The 20260-nt window shown below is 40.0% G+C and overlaps 1 protein-coding gene across 7 annotated transcripts in view; it reads left to right on the forward strand.

Moving 5' to 3' along the window:
- LOC137947965 (protein PAF1 homolog) overlaps positions 1-19788 on the forward strand; it is a 43952-nt gene extending 24164 nt beyond the window's left edge. For 2 of the 7 annotated variants that reach the window (XR_011111571.1, XR_011111577.1), the window contains exons 13-15: positions 16295-16404; positions 17923-18036; positions 19296-19788. The gene's annotated coding sequence lies outside the window, so the exon portion shown is untranslated. Of the gene's footprint in view, positions 1-14270; positions 16122-16294; positions 16405-17256; positions 17863-17897; positions 18037-19295 lie in introns of those variants that run through there. The other 5 variants (XR_011111572.1, XR_011111573.1, XR_011111574.1 and 2 more) reach the window with 5 other exon arrangements.
- The last annotated feature ends 472 nt before the right edge of the window (positions 19789-20260 follow it).

The following is a 20260-nucleotide window of genomic DNA, read 5'->3' on the forward strand; positions in this document are numbered from 1 at the left end:
TTTTTTCTTCGAAATAGTGCTGAGTTATATTAAAAAGCTACAAAGAGTAGAATTACATGGTGGGGGGGACAGTCTCGAACAATGAGAGCTTGTAAGGAGGTCCGAAGTTTAGCTACTAGGGATGTGATTCCAACTACAAGAAATGGTAGATACAATGTCAAAAACAGAAGAAAGGGTGGGGCAATGACGCCAAGGGGGATAGGCAGAGCTAGAGCACCATCTGAATACAACTTTGGAGTCCCCTTCAATGAGCAACTTTCCTTTCGGACGGTCCTTGAAGATTTTAACTCCATGGAAAAAGGCAGTCACTTCAACGGTGTTGGAGTCTGCAATACCAACCGGCCCGCATAGGATAGAATGGTCTCATCTTTGTGATTTATGAACCCCCCCGAACATTCCAAAGCACTACCGTCAAAATTCAGCTTGATGCAATTACTAGGAGGAATCCATTCAACCATGGTAGGTGCTCTTTGGGGACCCGCCATATGAGCTAGAAGACGCCAACTCCAATGAAGGGAGATACTCGCCTAGGCGGCAAAAATCCTTCTTGGTGTGCAGCCAACTAGAGATCATACCCACCGTGCAAGAGATAGTGCTTTCCAGATTACTGAATTTGAGGTTGAAGCAACGATTGTTTCGCTCAAGGTAAAAACACCATGGGGCGTGAGCGAGGCAAGTGGAGAGAAGCAATTTGTTCCAACTTTTTGTTTTTTTTTTACTTGAACTTTGAATGTAAGCATTATTATGTTTTGTGTTAAATCATTTAGTAAATCAAATCAAATGGTTTTGGCCATGTGATAGGCTCTTGCAAGATCCAAGATATCGATAATAATGTAATCGTAACTCAAGAAAATGGAAAGAGATGGAAAATAATTTTATGAAGCATTTTCTCTAAACTATAGTGAAAAAGCTATATTGTTTTTAAATAAAAGTGAGAAGAAAAAGCTATACTATTATTGAGGCAACCCATGTTGAAGACTTGGCTAAGAATATGTAAGAATGTCGTTCAAAATGACCTATGTTGAAGAGGACCAATAAGAGGTGAGCGAACGAGAGAGGTGACGGAAAGGGAGAGGAGTGAGGAGAAGTAGTGGAGTGAAGTTGCAGGACAACAGTGACTGGAGGGCAGAGGGAGTTTGATTAGGTAATGGAACAGGATCCAGAGAAGGGATGGACTGTAGTGCCTCCAAGGTGAAGTACAGGGGACATTCCAACAGTGTGATAATTTTTTCTTTTGCTGTGAAGTATCGATCATGAAGATTGATGAAATTGATTTTAGAGTAAGAAGAAATGTCAAAATAACAATTTTGAATGGCGAGAAGTGTTCTTTTATCTGGGTTCCATCGAAAATTGGAGGTATTTTTTGTGGTCCAATTGTAGATGGTTCTTCAATATCAGGATGGAAAAGTTACGAGCATGGAAGTTTGCATGGAGAATTTGAAGTTTTTTATTTTGGCATTCCAGTATAGAAGAACGGTGTGCAAAATTGCTCATTTGAGAGAACAAACTTTTGGCAAGATTATACATTCCCAAACAAACTTCTGATAGCTTCGGATGGTTGCTCTTTCTGTTTGTATTAAATCTACTCTTTGCGGTGCTCCTAAGAGATCTCCAACTCACCAATCTTTGGTAGTATCCTAGGATTGATTCATGAAGCTTGGAAGAAGTCAGGCCTTCTTTGACTCAATCCAGACTTGACCTATCTTATTCCTCTATCCATGTGTTGTCCCCCAAGCATGAAGACAATGGAGGATTGTCGTCTCCTTCTATCATCATGGTCTACTAACTCTTCAGTTCCCTATAGCTTTGTTATGGAGTGGAAAAAACTCGAACCCCGAATGGGCCGTTTAGACAATGGGTGAAGATCATTGCACTTCTTGTTGAGCTGTGTTCTTATTCGTTTTTCATTACTTTGTTTGAGGGATTCGAAATTTTTGAAATGCTAGATGATTGCTTGGTTATTAACCAAATCATGCATCAATTATGTAGAAGAGGTATGTTGAGTATTTCTCTTGGCTATGAAACTTCGCAGTCTATTTCCGACCTGAGGTTGGCTTTGTGGCAAGCAGCGACAGGGAAGACGACTAGGAGTTAATTCGAATGTGATGTAGGGGAGATCAACCAGCTCACCCTTGGTAGGTGCTGAGTTTTGACACCCATCAATGGCTCATTTGGTCGCTCAAGATTGGAAGTTCAAAATCCAAATTCAAATTTCTGATGCTCTGAGGAAGGGTTATAGCTATCACCTGACAGAAATTCAATGCAAGTTGCAGATAACAATATTTTAATAGGTTAGTTACAGCCTGGCCTTGTTGACTCCTCAAAACCATTTCCTACCTTTTCTCAACCTGTCAATCACAATAACTCCATGTCTGCCCATATTAACTCCCATTAAACCATCTTGTTTCTGGCACCACGTCCATAAAGTAATAGGACTGCACATGAACTCCCAATTTGCATCTACCCTCTCTTCACGTGAACCACCATTACTCAATCACACAAATAAGACCCCATCAAACCCTCATCATTTGTTGACCAAAAAACTACCAGATCGATGATCCAAACATAGGGTTGGTGAGAATGATACCTCAAAATTTATCCCTAATAGCACAACTTCCCACCGAATTGCAAATACCATCCCACTTTCGGCCTTTTTTGATACCTATGCCTGAAGAAACATACACCGATCTCATGCTCACTCTTACCAAACATTGATGCCTCGATCTTCACTGCCATAGGATAAATAACCTCCGTGTCTCCCCATTGTGGTAGCTCATTTACCCAGAATTCTTCTACTCAAGGCAATGCTAGTGGACCATTCCATTTCAGAGAACTTCCCTCTATATGTATCTTCAATGAAGCTATGGGGGAAACTGAAGCTAATAACTTTGAGATGCAACAACAAGAGAATATCACTTGAAAGTCCACAGAGAAGTGTTGTTAGGGATTTGCTCCTCTGTTCTTTGTAATTCTCTCTGTTAATCTACACATCTTTTTCAAAAAAAAAAGTCCAAAGAGAAGAGGATTTATTAGGGTGCTTTGCCGAGTAAAGAAAAAGACTGAGGTAGCAAGTCCGAGGCATGCACATTGCTTGAATCTATTATGAGCTAGAAAGATAAATTTCATGATGACACATGGGAGAAGATGCTGGATTTTGCTGAGAGGTTTCAATCTTAGATGAATCAAGTGGCCATGAACCAAGGAGTAGTTTAGAAGAGCCACATACCTGAACTTGGCAGGCTCGCATTGGGCGTTCGTGGATCTGTTGGAGGTGTCCTAATTATGTGGGTAAGGCGATTCTTGAGTAGCAAGGCAATCAACTTGGTGTTTTCTCTGTCAGCATCAAATTTAAGGACAGAGCTATTTGGTATTTTGGTGGAGTTTGTGGGCCTTGTAGATACAGGCTTTGATCTGATTTCTGGGAGAAGCTTTCTCAAGTTATATGGGATTGAAACTATCTGTTGTTGCTTGTGGAGGAGTCCAATCCCATCTGTTTTTGTAGTGAAAAAAATCTCCTCCAGCTGCATGCATTTCACTCCACTTCAAGTGGATTTTGTGATTTTATTGGTGCTTTTGAATTAGAGGAAATTCCAACTTTGAAAATATCACTAACCTGGAGCAATTGCCAATGCGATCCCAATTTATCCAGATTATACTCATTCTTGGCAACTATCGGATGGCTGCAAATTTAAATAGAGCTTCAGGTTTGGTCCTTGGGAAGATTGTCTTAGACCACTGGCCTATTCTTCTCAATACTAAATCAAGTGTGTGGGGAAGAAAGCCGTTCACTGGTTGCAGAATAGGGATTGTCGTTGGTTGATGGAGTCTTGATGGAGGGATTTTAGTATGGATGGTCCCAAAGTTGGTGTTGTAGCATGAAGATGTAGGTCCTCAAAGGCATATTAAAGCAGTGGTCCAAAAAGAAGCGCTTCTCCTACAAATAGATTCTTGATCTCCTTGAGGAAGGTGAACTACAAACTTCTTCCAATTTTTTTGATAGAATTGTTGTTTCTCCCAATCTTTAGAATATAATTTATCATGACAAAATTATTTGGAAGTAACAAGCCAGATACCGTTAGTTAAAGAAAGGGGACGGTAACACCTGTTTCTTCCAATCAATTGCTTTTGCCCCTTGTCGATCTACAAAACCAACTCCCTTCAAATTGGAGCTGAGTTGACATTTGATAGATCGACAATTACTAATGAGATCATAGGCTTCTACATAAGTTTATGCCTAGAAAAAATGCTCCACGAGAATCACTCTAAAGGTTTTATTTTTTGCGTAGCCTAATGGGCATGAGAAGCCTTTTTCTTTGGTAGAAGTAGAGATGGTGGTTACTTAGATGCCACTGGACAAGTTTCTAGGCCTTGATGGCTTTAACGATGAGTTCTTTAGAACCATATGGCACTTCATTGCATATGATGTTAAGAATGTGCTGATGGACTTCTATTGCATTACATTATAGAATCTTGGTGCACCTTATAACTTTTGATTCTCAAGAAGGAACTTGCTGAGAAATCACTCATTTGCAAACTATTAGTTCTTTCGTTTCACCTTCAGAAAAACGACAGTCATACTGGAGAAATTACACCACCCTTTTGGAGCTATGGTCCACATCCTTTTCTCTACTAGCGCAAAGTGATCCTTTATATGCATTCCCACCGTTGTGATCAACACCTTTTGCAGTCAGTTCGAAAAGGTGACTTTGGATCAGACACCAGACAACAGAACACTGGAGTTATGAACTGGAAATTTCACCTTCTTCATCACTGTTACCAGTTTCCGTGGACTGAAAGAGTGTAAAGTTGTTCAGCACTGCGGCAATCTCATTATGGCTCACATTTACATCCCCGAACTAACAAACACTGACTTTGGTTGGAGGACTTTCCAAGAATGCCTGCCACAATTCTCACCCACCCCGCCCCCTTCTCAGACCAATCCCCGACCACAAAATCCACCCCCAACCTTCCTTCCACTTCTGCCCTTACCAACCCCTCTTCAAAGCCTGCCACCTCCATTAACTCGCATACCTCCAACATCTCTCTTAACTCACCAATTACCAAACCACCAAGCAACACACACCAATCCCCCAATCCAACCAGCTGAGCACGGACCTTTCAACAACTCAATATCCCTCCCTTCCAGTTATCTCATAGATGATCGATCTGCTCTGGGACGATCCATCGTTGTCACCACCACTCTTGAAGCCAACAAACTTACAGTAATCAGCTGGTTCACCTCCTAACTCCAACTCATTTATATACCCCACATATCTTGCCTTGAACCTTGTCGATGGCTCGTCCAACTCTGCTCAGCCTCAGACAAAACCCCTGCCCTTTCACTCAACCCTTGCCTAAATTCTGGCATTTCCAGCATTTGTGAATGGCTTCATTCAGCCTCCTCCAGCTCCTTCGAACAGTAGCTATCCGTCTGCGGACTTCCTATCAAACTTTGGCAAGCAAGAGTCTTTGCAGACATCCCTACCATTTTCGGTACCCTCATTTCCCTGGATCACAACACTGAGCACTGGCACCGGCTGGATGAAACTTGCATCCTCATCAACCTGCATCAGATTTTCTAAGGTCACTAGTTTCTTTGTCTCGCAATTGACAATGCCAAATTCTGGCTCAGAATCTCCTTCGATGGCATGGCTGACTTTCAACATCTTTTAGCGCCACTCCACCTCTCCGACGAGATGATGCATCAACTTACTCACCCAATCGCAGGCTCGCTAGGTTCATCGGGTCACCCGAACCACCACTCAGTGAGTGAGCCCGAGCTTGATCCTCACACACGCGCACTAAAAACGACAGGTCAACTCCACAATCAATTACCTTATCAAGACAGGTCCACCAACTAGCCCCATTCCATCTTGACTTCAACCTCAAACCCTCTTTCTTTTGCACCCTGTCCTTTCTGCCACTTGTCTCTGCCCCAACCCGTTTCCTTCCCCTATAATTGCCAATCCGTTTCTGCCTCCTATGGACACACACACACACACTGAAAACAACAGGTCAACTCCACAATCAATTACCTTATCAAGACAGGTCCACCAACTAGCCCCATTCCATCTTGACTTCAACCTCGAACCCTCTTTCTTTTGCACTCCGTCCTTTCTGCCACCTGTCTCTCCCCCAACCCGTTTCCTTCCCCTATAATTGCCAGTCCGTTTCTGCCTCCTATGGACACTCCCAACAACACCATTGTCCAATATCCTTCTGATTCTGAATCCAACTCGGAAACTCGGCACCAACCTCCCCCAAGACCTTTGAATCTCTCTTCTCTTCTTATCACCACTTATCAAAGGTGGAATCAGACCCAGCCCAGACAACTCCTACAAAGCGAACCTAGTGCTCGAAACAAGTATCCCAAAAACCCAGAATCTGGTGGTTACATATTCCCAAAACCTGGGGAACATTCCCAACGTTTTGTTGAGGCATTGCAATTGGAGAAACACAAATTTGATCCTGAAACTTGGGATCAAATAATGGAATTGGCTAAAATTATGGGGATTGTTTACTCTAGGTGTCTTCTTGGTGACCCATGCCACCCCGAAGTCCAAAAAAAGAGGGACTAAATGCAGGGAATTGGCTCTATTAGGCGACGTGCCACTATTCGTTCCCTCCTCTCCTCCTCCAAGGCTAATGTTGTCATCATTCGAGAAACTGATACTTCTTTGTCAAATTGCAACATAATTCGGGACCTCTAGCCAACCCTAGACTTCGGATGGCTGAAATTGGATGCCAAATCTGTGATTGTACCATTGGTTATGTCTGGTGCCTCATTGGTGTCTACAGTCCAACTCGGTACCATGAGTGCCAATCTTTATCAGATGATCTACTCACGGCGTGCGATCTCTGGCAACTCCCCCTTCTCATTGTTGGTGATTTTAATGCCACTTGCTTCTACCATGAAAAAACCCCGCCATCCTATAGGATTTTGACATCCATGAAGCTATTCGCCGATTTCATTGGTTATTGTGCACTGGAGGAGATTGCACTCTCCGGAAAGGCTTTCACTTGGAGTAACAATTCAACCTATTTCTCTCCAATGATGAATGGCTCCACCTTTATGAAAACGTGTCAGGAAAGGTTCTTGACTTCACCTTTTTTTATCACTGGCCAATTCTGGTGAATACTCATTGGGGGCCCTCCCCCTTTCGGTTTGATAATTCTTGGTTGAATGACAGCAGCTTCAATTTAGCCTTCACCAATGGCTGGAATAGCTTCAACGTTCCCAATCCCAAAGGCTGGTCCCTACCCCAGAAATTTAAGCTGCTCAAGCCTCACCTCAAGTCTTGGTCCCTAAGATGCCGATCTCAGCATCCTGACGACCAAAGGTCCTTCCACGGTCAGCTTGCCATAATTGACGAAACTAAAGAAGCCTGGGTCTCTCTCCAAATGAAGTCAACCGGCTCTTTGCCCTCCAACACCAGCTTCAAACTTATGCCCACAATGACCTTGTCTATTGAAAGCAGTGTGCTCGCTTTAAATGGCTTTCGGATGGTGACGCCAACACAATGTTCTTTCATGTTGTTGCCTTTGCCAGGCGTCGAGCCAATAGTATCACCTCCCTTTGCCTTGATGGTGAAGCCACCTTGGACCAGGCCTCCATAACTAACTCTTTAGTTTCCTTTTTGCAGGCCTATACACTGATAATTGTCCCTCCCGTCCCTCAATTCGGAACATTAGCCTTGCTAGAATCCCTCCCGTCGCTGTTGGTCTGATTGAGTTCACGTTCTCTACTCGGGAAATCAAAAAGGCCACACTTGGTCTCCCCCTTGATCGGGGCCCCAGCCTTGAATGCTACAATAGAGAATTTTATCGTCATTGCTGGCCCACCATCGCCGAAGATGTCACTGCTATGGTCCACGACGTCTATCACTGAGGCATTGGGGCCTTCTTCATATCCCTCATACCCAAGAAGATCAATGTGGAGCAGCCCTTGGATTTCTGACCTATCAGCCTAACAACCAGCACCTACAAAATCATAGCTCGCATTCTTGTGAATTGGTTTAAGACCGTGCTCCCATTAGTCATCCACCATGGGCAAAGTGCATTCATCAAAGGTTGAAACGTCTTGGACTCGGCTATGTCTAGTCATGAAATCCTCCACTAATTCAAAACCTTTATTCTCCCCCGCTTTGCCCTCAAATTGGATTTTGAGAAAGCCTTTGACAGAGCAAACTAGAATCTCCTTGACAATCTTCTATTCAGAAGTGGTGCTTTGGATCTGCAGTTGTATATCCTTCGCCTCGTATTCAATCCTCATCAACAGCACTGTCAGCGGCTTCTTCAAGGCATCTTGTTACCTTCGTCTGGGTGACTCCCTTTCTCCTTTATTTTTCAACATCATTGCCGAGTATCTCTACCCTTTGTCTACTTGGCCAAGGCCACAAATTGCCACGCTGAATTCGACGAGAGTGGGCACTATGGACCAGATCAAGAAATTTCGGGCTCTTTTCGGATTATTTGAACTTTCCTTGGGGCAGACGATCAATTGGAGGAAAACTACACTCATCGGATACCACATTGATCATGACACGCTGCGTAGTATGGTTGATTTTCTTGGCTATTCTCTGGACGCCACCCCATCCACATACCTCGGTCTCCCACTATTTGACAGTTCGAAAAACACCTAACTACGTGGCGTGACAAGCTGCTCTCCACCGCTGGACGACTTACCCTCTTGAAATCCTGCCTCGCCGGTCTGCCTAACTATCAACTGTCCTTTATGCGCTGCCCCACCTCTGTTTACAAGAGAATCAATGCTATTAGAAAACTTTTTTTGTGGCACGACTCTGAAGACTCATTCAACTATCACCTAGTCAGCTGGAATGACGTCTGTCAGCCCTGTCCATTGGGTGGCCTTGGCATCTGCGCTACCAGTGAGATTAACCATGCCTTTCTACTCAACTGGATTTGGAACTACACATATCCATCTAGAAGCCCATGGTTGTTTTCAAGCTTCAACATGAAGGATTATGGTGGACCGAGGGTGGATCTCAGCGTTGACTGTCCCCCATATGGAAGTCCCTCACCCACCTACTGCCTCTCTTCAAAGACGCCATTGCTTTCTTCACCAGAAACGGTCGGAAGCTACTTTTCTGGCATGACTGTTGGTGTGGGAACCACCCACTTATGGATGAATACAGCTCTATACTCAAATTCTATTCTCCAAGATGCCACAGTGGCTGCCGTTTGGAATAATCATGCATAGATTTTCTATTTCAGGCGTGGCTTACGGGAGAATGTAACAAACGCTCTATGCTCACTCCTCTCCACTCTCTCTCGAATGGCCTTTTTTCAGTTGCCTCAGCTTATGCCCATATTTGTGGATGGGCGCCCGACAAGACTGACCATGACACTGTTGTTGCTTGGAGGCTCTCTGCCCCAAGTAAAATAAAATTTTTTGTTTGGACAACTCTTAGGGGGAAAGTTCTTACTGCTGACAACGTCCACAGGCGCGCCTACACCAGCCCAAGCTCCACCTACCCCCTTTGCAACAATGGTACATTTATGAAAGGGTGGTACATTTTCGATGCTGCAATGGTAGTTCATGAAGTTGTCGCTTGCTTCATGATAGGAGATTGCACAAGAATTTTGCTAAAAGTTGATTTTGAGAAGGCTTTTGATAGAGTTTGCTGGAATTACCTTAACTCTATGCTATCTCACTTGGCTTTGGGAACAAGTAGAGGCATTGGATTAGGAGTTGTAATTCATCATCTATTTGCTTTGTGCTATCAATGGGAGTGCTTGCGGGTACTTCAATGGTTCAAAAGGTTTGTGTCAGGGAGACTATATTTCTCCTTCTCTTCAATATTGTTGGCTAGGGAATTTTTGGTCTTTTCAAAAAAGCTATGGAGATAATGGCTCAACCCTCTTTTTCCTGGATGTCGGTCCCATTGTTCAATTTGCTTATGACACAAGTTGTTTTTTGTGAAGAAACTATGGATCAAGTCTTGGGTTTAAAGGGACTGTTGAATATCTTTCAATTGACCTCAGGTTGGAGAATAAACTGGCAAAAGACCACTTTGTTGAGCTTCAATCTCTCACATTCAGAGGTAGCCTCTATGGGACACTGCTGGCTCCCTTCTAAGTACTTATTTGGGTCTTCCTTTATTTTGGAAGAGGAGAGAAATCTCTTTGGAATCCTATTCTTGAGAGGCTTCAAAGGCAGCTTTCTACTTGGAAAGGTTGGTTCATATCTAAAGCTGGTCATCCTACTATTTGTCTTTTCTCCACTGCCTTGTCAGCATTGCCAACCGTATTGAGAAGTAAATGCGAAATTTCCACTGGAAAGGTTCATCAGATGGACATAAACATCACCTGTTTAAGTGTTTGGATATTTGTAAACCCAAGAAGGCTGATGATTTAGGAATTTGACGAATTAAGGAAACAAACAGGCTTTTCTCATCAAGTGGTGTAAGCGTCTCAATGTCTCCACGCACCTTTTGTGGTGCTCATTTGTTACTAAGAAAATAGACTCTTCTTGTGCTGAGTGGAGACTTGGAGATTGCTTGACGGGCCGTTTGTCAGTTATCTGAAGGTACATTCTCGGTAATTTTCATTTCTTCTCCTTTTACTCACGTTCCTCGTCTGGCAATGGGGAGAAGATTAATTTCTGGGCCGATCTCTGGATTCTTGACTCTCCACTTAAAAGCCTTTCCCTCGGCTTTATAGCCTGGCCAGAAATCATAATGCTTGCTTGTTGGACTTTCTTCACCAGGGTAGTCTTCAAAATGTGGAACGGAGTCTCCACTTTAGTAGTCCTTTAATGATTCAGAAGCTATTGCAATTTGCAACTTGATTAGGCACTTGATCAGGTCTATCTCAGGGCTTCTTAGTCAGATAAATTGATTTGGTGCCCTTTGGCTGATGGCACCTGCACTGTTGTTTCTTGTTATGAGATATGAGATGTTGGTCGTGGGTACTCCTTTCTCTCCTTCTACTGCAGCATCTGTCTGGGCTTTCTCTGGACCTTCAAAGCTTAAGTTCTTCATCTAGAGTGTCCTGCATAGGGAAGATCTTAACTAGAGATAACCTGGTTTGGCGGGGATTTTTTTTGCCCAACACGTCTTGTCTATTATATGAGTTAGTGGATGAGCGCATTGGTCATATGCGCATGCATTGTTGCTTCTCATTGCGTATTTGGAGTTTTTTTTCTCAAACTTTTTGAGTTGCCTCTTTGCCTGCCCCTCTCCTTTAGTGTAATCGGGAGTTGTTCCAGCCTTCCTTTGCCTTTGATTAGCAAGATTATGATCAAGGCATGCTTGACCTTCATCCCTTGGGGAATCTTGTAGGAGCGAAACCAAAGAGCTTTTAACCAGAACTCATCCTCTTGGGAGACTGTTGCTAACAAGACTTCCCGTCATGTGATTTCTTGACTTTGTACTTTGGACCATATTAAGGGAGGCTCTATCTCTCATTGCTGGAAGCTAGTGACTGGTCTTTTTGGGAGTAAACGTCTGGTGATTGCTGAAAGGAAGCCACCCGAAGAGGGGACTATTGAGCTCAATTTCATGGCGCTTCTTTTAGCAACTCTGGGCCCTTTGCATTTGGGGGCATTCTCAGGAATTCCATTGGGGAGGTGTTAACATCCTTTACTGGCCTGCTTGGTATCATTGATTCAACCTCTATTGAGATTCAAGTCTTGCAGCATCGTTTGAGGATATATCGTGGCCATTTTCTTGGGAGGCTGCATGTTGAAGGCAGTTCTAGCTGCATCATCAGTTGGTGCTCGGGTAAGAAGGATCCTCTTTGGCACCATTGGTCTAGTTTTTATAAATTCAGGGTGTCTTCTGATGTAGTCTATTTTTGGTCTCATGTTCCTCTCTGCTAATTGGGTGGTTGACTCATTAGCTAAAGAGGGGTTTCCTTCCAATTCTCCTCCTCAACTTATTTTACCGCCTTCGTGTTTTGCTGATGAAACACTCCTCTCTCAATAACAAATATGTTGAAGAGTTGGCTAAGAACATTATTGCAAAACACAGCTAATAATGTATCTGATGTACTAGCTAAGGAATGAGTTTCCTGGCCTTCTCTCATGGTTGAAAATTGGGTTTCTATTGTTTCTTGATTGTTCCATTATCTAATATTTTCTTTCCTAATATTTAAAGATATCTTTTATTTTGAAAAAAAATCAAACATGTTTATGAAAGAAGAAGGGGGGTCAAGTTAAAACAGATAGCTTTCCAGTTTAAGTCTCAAGATACAGAGAATCTTAATAATTGGTAACAAGTTAGTTCATTTAAATGAAAAAGGAATTTCTCGTTAGTTGAAAATCTCAGTTAAGAAGTCTAAATAAGTTGTAATTCCTGTTTTAGTTCAAAGTTTTGAGTAGAAAGTAGTGACAGTTTACTGTTTCTGTCAAAGCATTAATATCAAAATTATTGAGTCTGAAAGTTGTATTAATAACTAGTAATTAAAGTCTTTTACTTCTTAGCCAACTGATGCTTTATAGAAGTTGCTCAGTCTAAGTCCCTACACTGGGCCTTTTGTAAGAATGGCAGAATATTTGATTATTTAATACAATTCTGATTTTTATCACTTCTTGGATTGAATTTATCGTTTTCTTTCCATTTTCCTTTTTGTTGGAAAACCGGAAAATCTACTTTCTTTGATTCAAATTTTACTCATCAAATTTGAGTTCTGTGAAGTAATGTATCTAATTAACTCAGGTCACCCACTCTAAATTAACGGTGCACTGTTTTAATTTATTGTACTCAGAATCTAGGTAGTGTGGTCCCAATTTTTTTTTTTTTTAAACGGTGATGATTTTATTACTAAGTAAAGCAAAAGAATACATCAAGGGAGGCCTCCCCTTACAACAAGAGATTGCAGAGAGGGACCCAATTTAGCACACAAATCAGTAGCCGAATTGGCTGATCTAAGAACAATGAACCAAGTACAAGAGGTAGTGGAAACAACGTCCATAATATCAAGAAAAACGGTCCAAAAAAATATTGAAGTTATTGAATCCTATTTTCTGTGCTGGAGCTTGTTGATGGAGGCAATTCAAAATAGAATTACTCATGAGGAGTTTCATGATGCTATAGAAGAGTTAAGACCTAAGATAACCAAAAATTTTGGTTTGACACAGCATGATGCTTTTTAAAATAAGGATTGATAACATTGTAAAAAAATTAAGGAATTAGTTGAAAGTTTCCACCAATGTGGGTAGCCTAGATTTCTACAAAGGACTTAGAAAAAACACAAGTTTGATGGATAAAATTTGAAGGATTGAAAGTACGGCTTCTGAAGCTATTAAGAAAAATGGCAAATAGAGGTAAAAACACAAGGATAACTTTATCCAATCGAGATCAAAAAACCAGAATTTGGTTGAATACTGAAAAAACTGTTTCCTTTTTATATATGAAGCAGACATAGAAACGCTTTTAAATAAGAAACTTTCAGTGGAAACCCCCGATGCCTGGCAACATCAATGATGTCTGTTCCAATGGCGACCTGGAACAGCTGGATTTGGCAGCGTGTTTATAAGGCCAGATGGGCTCTGTTATCCTCTTCTTCTCTGGTCCTCATGGATATATTGGCTTGACCTTGGTGGAAATCAATGCTGTCTTTCATGGGCTAAGGCTCAATCGTCAGCATTCTCTTCCTTGCTAGAAGTTGAAGGAGATTCCAAAGGGCTCATGAGTTGGTGATTAAAGGCCATGAGGCCTCTGGAGGCATTTAGCAGTTTGCTTTGAGATTTTTAATCTGGCTTCTAATGCCATGTGTAGTTACTAAATCTAGGTCTAACATTCAGGACAGGAAATTTACAAGGATATAATTCTTACTTAGGCTTCACTAATTTATAAACAATGACTTCAAACTTAAAACAAGAAACTACAAATTGAAATAGACTTCTACTTAAAACTTTTGACTAAAATGGCAAGTTACTGCTTAAGTGATGCTTTCAACAAAAACAACAAGTTTCTTTTTAGTTAAAATTCCCAATTAGAACAAGCTGCTACTATTTTAGACTTTCTATTCAACAAAGTTGAAATATGAAATTGCAACTTATAGATTTTCCATTATAGGACCTTTTTTGGTGTGTTGTTTACATACACACACTCCCTGCCCTGCATGGCCATTGAGTGAATCACCCAATCCACGTCTGCCCTTTTATTTTGGAAACTTGAACCTAAAATAGGAAAGTTAGCTAACTTGAGTGAATCACCCAGTCCACATTCCTTTTTCCCTTTAAAAGTTTACTTCTTCTTCCTCTTTTTGTAAACATAAATGACCTGGGAAATATCTTTTGTCAGTAGGTATGCTTGTGTTAATTCTTCAAAATCATGATATTCTTCATCAGAAACCTTCATGGAGCTAGATATTCTTGAATTGGACATAAATCATTGGAGGGAGTTATCCTTGCAGCCCTCGGTTGAGTATTTGTTGTGAAGGCCTCACTGTTAGGTGAGTGGTTCTTAGACCAAAATACTGAGTGACATGATAGTGCAATTTAAATGCAGTAAAGTTGAAAGCTTTTGGGCATATCGACTCCTCAACTTCGGCAATTCTTTTGCGAGGTGAGAATTTTAAAGTTTAAATTAGAAATAAGCATGAATAAAAGAAACCATATGGTATTACCACTTTTTAGGCATCCTAGTTAGAAATTTAAAGACTTCCAGCTAAAATGGAAAGTTCTCTTATTTAGACTTTCTGTTAAGAATGTCCTTCATAGATCTAGGATTCAAAAGATCTTGTGCTTATTACTTGGGAAGAAATCTTTAAACTTTTGGTAGTATTTTGGGATGGGCTAGGACCTAATTTTAATTTGGTAGCAGAATAATACCTATATAGGGGTTTTAACTCCACAAAACTAATGAAATATTTTTGATAGATAAGGCTGGAATATGAGATACGGAACGATTATCTTTTCAACTCTAAGAAATTCCAGGTTTTCAAGTGAAGAACTTGAATTTTCAGGTGCTCTTTTTGTAACTAGCAGTAGCAAGCACAAGAGAAAAATCCACTAAGAAATTATTATCAGCAAAAGAAAGAAAAAAACAATGGTGCTCTAACAGCCAAAGAGAAAAATTTCATTGATCTTGAAAACTGATTGAGAGTTACTGTATATCTCCCTATTTATAGACTCTACAACCACCATGACCTTGCCAAAGTAGGTTACGTCACTTTGGTCGAATTTGCACAGGACTAGACTTCCCAATTACAATTGAACTGTGACACACTAACTAGAAACTACTTGCTAGAAAACAATTCCAGCAACTAACTCAGAACTACGGACATTGGACTTGCTTTTTTTTTAAAACGGATGCGCTTTATTGATAAAAACCAAACAATTAGAGGAGCATTACTGTTACAATAAGAGATAGCAGGGAACCTCTATTTTTAGCATGAGAATCGGCCACAGACTTGGCTGATCTCAGTACATGAGACCAAAAACTAGAAAATAAGGAGGAGATGTCTCTGACGTTGCGGAAAGTGGCCCAATGGCACCAAGGGGTTCGAGGAAAGGGGAGGAATACCAGCTAATCACTCTAAAGAAAAATATTGGACTTACTAACTTTATGAATTTCCTAAATTGACTACTAATGAAGGAAATTTGCTAATCAAACACTTCCCTAAAGAAAAACTCTCCTAATTTTGACTTGTTGACAATGTAGGGAACTAATAAATGTTTGGAAAGGCTTCCCTCCCTTGTAATGTTCTCTCTTGAGCCTTTGCCTTAATTAAAATCAGCATCATTTAAAAAAAAAAAAAAAGTAGAATCTGGCTGACTTTCCTCTGATATGAGGTACCAAAATAGAGTACTTTCCTAAAACAATAACTTTCTAGAAATAAAAAAAGTTTGTGTTTCAGTCTTCTTCTTTCTCTTCTTCTCCTCCTTTCATATATCTTCAGTTGTTTTGGATGACTTTCTTCTTTCCACGATTCAGCCATGTACTACATCAAGCCTGCACCTAAAACTATCCATGAATAGGAGCCATAGGCGTGGCCCATATGTGAGACAAATGTCCCACATGGATTCAGTATTAGAAAATCTTATACTTATTAGTTGGGAAGAAGTATCCTAACCGTTGTTAGGTATGGACGTGTACCCAACTTTAACTCTTTCTAATTGAGGTTTGCAACTAAGTTAAAAACACCACCAAGATTTTCAATTTGAATAACACTTTGCCATTTGTTATGACTTTTTTTTGTTATAGTAACTGGAGATTAAAGTAGGAAATTCAGTTTTGTTTAATTTGAATGGTCTTCTTCTTTCTTTTTGCATGTACATGACTGATTATGAGGTGCTCTCATCTTCATACTTTTCTTGAGCCAGTTCTTCAACATCAGGTTATAATGCCAGACAAATTGCTCCAGTAGTCTTTTGTCTCGCAGTGCTCATGCTTCTTGCAAAGCAGATTAAAGGCATTTTGATGGTGGGAAGAGGTATGCATGTTGATGATCTTTGTTTCAACTATAATGATGCTGAAGGAGATTGTACTTCATTGAGTCTGTAGACGGATGCCACCCATAGACAATGTGTAGAATAAAAGGCCATCCATAGATCATTTTTTAGGACATTATGCTATGTGTATCTGTAGACCTAGTCACTCTGATTCTGTGTCACAACACAATTGTGTCAGTTTTTTCCATCTGATTTTTTAAAGTAGACGTGATAATTAGAAGACCCAGAATTGTTTGGCCAAGCAGGGAGCTTCCTTGCAATGTCTTGTTGTTAGGGGTTAGCTCCCCCTTTTTTCTCCATTTCTTTTAATAAAATCATCCTTCATAAAAAATAAAAAAAAATTAGAAGACCCAGAATTTCCTATTTGTCTTACTTTCTATCTTGTCTTAATAGTTCAATATCTTAAATAATTATCATGGCCAATCACTAAAATCAAGTGGGTCCAGTTAAGGTGTCTATTATAAGCTACACAAACTAGTTTTAGCTGATCAGAAAACCAAAATTGGGGTTTTTGTTTTTTCATAGTTGGCTCAATGGCCACGTGGGAGGATTTCTAGTGTGAGGTCTAGGATTCAAGTCTCACTAGGGTATGGGTTCAACATCCAAAAAAAAGGTATATGAAGGTCGGACTAGCTACTATTATACATGTATGAGCACGTATTTTTTTCTCTTCTTAACTGTGATATCGAGTTGAGTTATCTTTCTTAATATTTGTTAAGACGGCTTTGTTTTGCTTTTAATGTTTTGCTACTGTTATCTTAATGTTCTTAATGAATGCTCTGTTATTATTTATTTACTCTAGAGCTAATGCAATCATAACTTTCTTTTGCCAGCACTCAGGAAATTTTTTGAACAAGTTATGGGAGGCTGACTTCCTACAAAGACAATTTGCATAAATTTCTAGATCCAGGCATAAGTTTTTCAGTACTTTCTTCTTGTTTTGTGGATACCCTATGCTAAAAAAGCATTATCATCGGCATATTGTCATCTAAGAAGATTCAGAGTCAGTTCTGGGATCAATTTCACATTGATCTGTAATCAAAGGATGAAAAATGATCAACTGCTATGAGGAAAATAAAGAGAAAAATGACATAATCATAACTTAGAAACAGCCTTGAGGAAGAAGAATAAATTTGAACATGAATCTGTTGGTAAAAAATTTAGAAAGCACTAGGCGCTTAGTGATTTCACGGTTTGAATGCGAATCATGTTGTATGCGCCAGTCTATTCCAAAATGGAAATCTGAAACCCCTGTATCAGCTTGAGAAAACTTGTGTATTCGACTGGCCGGCCAAATTAGATACCTTTTGTCATCTGTGTGTTCATTAGAATTGTCGTTATTTATTACTATTACTGCAATTACTGCAATTAATACTACCACTACTACTGTTACTTTTATTATTTTATTTCATGATCATACATTACCTGTTGTCTTACTATTTCACAAAAAAATTATCTCTTCTCTTCCTGATAGAGTTTACGCCTTTGTCATTTCCAAGAGAACGCCTTTGTCATTTCCAAGAGAACATTCTCAGGGACAGTTGATACTGATTCTAGCTCCTACCTCTATCTGAGGCTGTTGTCCAAAATGAATTGAGTTGACACAGATAAAGGTACGTAGTTTCAAAAATGACGTAGCACCTTTGCAAAACCTGCCCATAGATGCTCATTGTCAAGTTGATGGTTGATATTTGTTTATTATACTTATGCCTCATTGGAAGTGGCTCAATCATCTAATTAAAAAATTTACATAGATAAGTTCTGTTCTCTCAACGTCCACAATGAAACTATTTAATATGTATATACTGCCTTCTAGGCGTCTTCGGAACAGAAAACCTTTATGTTTTTCTTGTGTAAGGCATTGACACCTTAAGCCTCACAAAGTGTTATTTTGGAGCCATAATAAGTTGATGATATGTTAGTCTGAGAGAGATGTAATATACACGAAGAAAAGGATTAAAGTCAGAATTCTATAAAGCAGCTGCATGAACAGTTTAAGTAGAATTGGTCATTTGCGAAGCATCATCTATTAGAAGATGAGCATGACTGATTGGAGTAGACTTGAGTTGAACCATCGTTATAGTAGGAAAGACAAAAGTAGAAATGGACATGTTTAAGAACACTTATATGAGCGACATCAATAGGTAAGTTGGGCCTGCCCATCAAAGGCCAGATACCTTGGGAAAGGGATGACGTAAAGATAGTTGTTTGGGGCACTGTGATTTGTTTGCAGCTGAACTCCTGGCCTTTTTATATGGTTTGTGGGTCTTCTGTTAGAGTATTTTGGGTCTCGTTGTGAATGAAGGGTGATACATCAGAGGTTACCGTTTTCAGAAACTTTCATGCATATCTCGTATACAGACATATCTCCTCATAAATTTGAGACGTTTTCAGAAGCAGCCTCGTCATTGACTCAGCTGAGCTCTTTTTCCATGTTAATACGACCTTGGCACATTCAGTTTTGTCAACATGCAATGCATCTCCTGCTATTTTTCCATGTTAATACCACTTTGGCACATTCAGTTTTGTCAACATGCAATGCATCTCCTGCTATTTTTCCATGTTAATACCACTTTGGCACATTCAGTTTTGTCAACATGCAATGCATCTCCTGCTAGTAAACGGGTAAAAAACTCTACAGTGTTTGCCCACATGACAGGCGATAAGTTAAATGTTTTCCTCTCTTGCGCAGTCTTTATCTATTTCTTTTGTTGTATTGATGGGTACTTTTCATGGATTGGTGGAGCGGTCCATGCCACACTTTCTATATTTCTTTCATCGATATATACTCTTAAATTCCTTGTCAATCTACTTTAAGTTAGTCAGACCATTAAAAACTTAAATTGTATTATAACATTGTTTTGTGTTTCAGGATCTCAAGACGAAGAAAATGATTGGAGGAGGTTATGAGTGAGGGTGCTTCAACTTCCTTCAAGGAGTAGCTGCTGAACATATCCCCATAACATTGAAGAGTTCAACGTCTTCATCTCTTTGACATGTTCAGCTTGGTCATTCTTCGTCCACTAAGCTTCACCAGCTCTATTCTTTGTTGAATTTATCTTTATTATCCTTTGAATGTGATTCCAATGAACTGGTAAAACATCATTGCTTTTTTATTTCCAAGAAGAGTCAATAAGAGGAGCTAATCTCTATTTTCACTAGTTCATTTGGATGCACGGGGCTTTTGTAAGGCACCTAGTGTCTTTGGGTTCAAGTATTCTGTATCGTTCTTTGATGATTTTAGGTAGTTAACCTGGGTGTATCTTCTGAAACACAAAGTAAAAGCTTGTGATGTACTTCTCAATTTCATGGTGAAATAAAAATCAGTTTGATATTTCTTGTAGAAACCCAATGTGTTTCAATTTAGTGAGTGAAAAGGGTGGAGGAGAGAAGACGAATGGAAAACGAGAGAGTGGTTGCTATAAGATAGGCAGTGTGTTAGAGAGCCAATGAACTCTCTAATCTTCTTTCTATTGGCGGGTTCAAGTGATAATTAAAGAAATACCCTAAAGACCCCTCTCATGTACATGCAATATTAAACTGATAAAACTGAACAGAAAAAGATTGCTAATCTCTACTAAAGTATATATCTGATCTATACATATTTATTTGACCATATTTACAAAGGAGGGACCACAATGTGTCAAATGACCTTAGTACCCTTATATCTTCCGACACTCCCCCTCATGTTGGAGTATAGATATCATAAAACCCTAATTTGTTTCAAAATCCAAGAAATACATGTCTTCTAGGAAACTTGGTGAAGATGTCTTCAAGTTAGTCAGCTGATTTAACATATCTTTGACTCATAAAAAATCTTGTATAAAGTGACAATTC

This window comes from Aristolochia californica, unplaced genomic scaffold (genome assembly GCF_029961685.1).
Source record: "Aristolochia californica isolate CCGP_79_NKW_82.1479 unplaced genomic scaffold, dmAriCali1.0.hap1 SCAF_13, whole genome shotgun sequence".
NCBI classification, from domain to species: Eukaryota; Viridiplantae; Streptophyta; class Magnoliopsida; order Piperales; family Aristolochiaceae; genus Aristolochia; species Aristolochia californica.